Source organism: Cynocephalus volans, chromosome 5, assembly GCF_027409185.1.
Source record: "Cynocephalus volans isolate mCynVol1 chromosome 5, mCynVol1.pri, whole genome shotgun sequence".
NCBI lineage: Eukaryota > Metazoa > Chordata > Mammalia > Dermoptera > Cynocephalidae > Cynocephalus > Cynocephalus volans.
In genome coordinates this window covers 60,389,799-60,392,240 of record NC_084464.1, presented here as the reverse complement: position 1 = coordinate 60,392,240, position 2,442 = coordinate 60,389,799, and positions in this window count along the sequence as shown.

Sequence of the window (2,442 nt, the reverse complement as noted above, 5' to 3'; positions counted from 1 at the left end):
TAAAGATTGTACGAGAGGTCAAAGAGTTGGGAAAAAGTTTCTGAGTATAAAGTCTCTAAGTAAAACATAATCGCTGCTCTTCTTTTCATATCAGAGATCCTAGCAATTCCTTTGCAAGAGGAGCTGAGTCTTGGAAATTGACCAAGCATTCTCTACTAGATACAGCATTGGCATCTGCCAGTAGATTTTAATCTCCTGGTTGGGGACCTTTATATCCAAAACATAATTTTCATATAAATAAAATCTATGAGCAAGGTCTACTTTGGAGCAATGTAGAGAGAGAACAGCAAACATACACACCCTAAAATAAATCACAAAGTGTTTTTTAAAGCCCCACACTTTATCAAATAATTCCAAATGCAGGAAATTTCTAAAGTCTCCACAATAACTGTGAAGGGACAATGAAGGACAGTTTATCCATGATAAGGGATTGGGTTAGAAATTGGATGATATTTAGAGTCCTTTCAATCATTGAAATATTATTAGAACTACTTAAGTTCTAATGTATTTTACAGTGAGACCTTCCTCTTTTGTAACTTATAGTTGCAGATCAAATCCAGGATCAATCAGATATGTCCACTCTGAAAATTTCTGTCTAGGACTAGCTGCAACTTCAAAAGAAAAGCATCAAGGGTCAAGCCACATTCAACCAAAGGTTTGAAGATTAAAAGTGATACCAAACCAGGTTCCTGGGTCTCAATGTTATAGAAATAAGTAATAAACCCAATGATGTGTTGAGCAAACACTTTATTAAAAGAAGGAAAGCTTATGCATGAGGGAGGAAGCACTGGAGAAGCTGTCTTCCAGAGGAAGGTTACAGAAGGGTTTTTAAAGGCAAGCAGTTATCGATATGCAGGAGAATGAAACTACATCCATACCTCTCACCGTATACTAAAATCAACTCAAAATGGATTAAGGATTTAAATATACACCCTGAGACAATAAAACTTCTTAAAGAAAACACAGGGGAAACACTTCAGGAAATAGGACTGGGCACAGACTTCATGAATACGACCCCAAAAGCACGGGCAACCAAAGGAAAAATAAACAAATGGGATTATATCAAACTAAAAAGCTTCTGCACAGCAAAAGAAACAATTAAAAGAGTTAAAAGACAACCAACAGAGTGGGAGAAAATATTTGCAAAATATACATCTGACAAAGGATTAATATCCAGAATATATAAGGAACTCAAACAACTTTACAAGAAGAAAACAAGCAACCCAATTAAAAAATGGGCAAAAGAGCTAAGTAGGCATTTCTCTAAGGAAGATATCCAAATGGCCAACAGACATATGAAAAAATGCTCAACATCACTCAGCATCCGGGAAATGCAAATCAAAACCACATTGAGATACCATCTAACCCCAGTTAGGATGGCTAAAATCCAAAAGACTATGAACGATAAATGCTGGCGAGGCTGCGGAGAAAAAGGAACTCTCATACATTGTTGGTGGGACTGCAAAATGGTGCAGCCTCTATGGAAAATGGTATGGAGGTTCCTTAAACAATTGCAAATAGATCTACCATACGACCCAGCCATCCCACTGTTGGGAATATACCCAGAGGAATGGAAATCATCAAGTCGAAGGTATACCTGTTCCCCAATGTTCATCGCAGCACTCTTTACAATAGCCAAGAGTTGGAACCAGCCCAAATGCCCATCATCAGATGAGTGGATACGGAAAATGTGGTACATCTACACAATGGAATACTACTCAGCTATAAAAACGAATGAAATACTGCCATTTGCAGCAACATGGATGGACCTTGAGAGAATTATATTAAGTGAAACAAGTCAGGCACAGAAAGAGAAATACCACATGTTCTCACTTATTGGAGGGAGCTAAAAATTAATATATAAATTCACACACACACATACACACACACACACACACAAACCGGGGGGGGGGGGGAAGAAGATATAACAACCACAATTATTTGAAGTTGATACAACAAACAAACAGAAAGGACATTGTTGGGGGGGAGGGGGGGAGGGAGAAGGGAGGGAGGTTTTGGTGATGGGGAGCATTAATCAGCTACAATGTATATCGACAAAATAAAATTAAAAAAATAAATAAATAAATAAATAAAATAAATTTTAAAAAAAAGAATAAAAAAATAAAAATAAAAATAAAAAAAAATAAAGGCAAGCAGTTCCTCAATAGATGTCAGCATCTTGCTTTGATGATTTCTGGCATTTTTATGATGGTAGCAAAGGATTTCAGTTCCAGGAGCATTTTGCGTTTAATCCTTAAGGGGTCTTAAAGTTAATCTGTAACTTAATCTTTAAAGTTACAGGGGGAAAAAAAAAAGAATGGGCACATAATGATACAGTGTAAACAAAAGTAGCAGTTACAGCTTAACAAGCCTTGGGAAAGGAGCTTTGTAGCTCAGCGAATACCATTTTCCTTTTATCTTGGTTTCTGCAAGAACAATTGG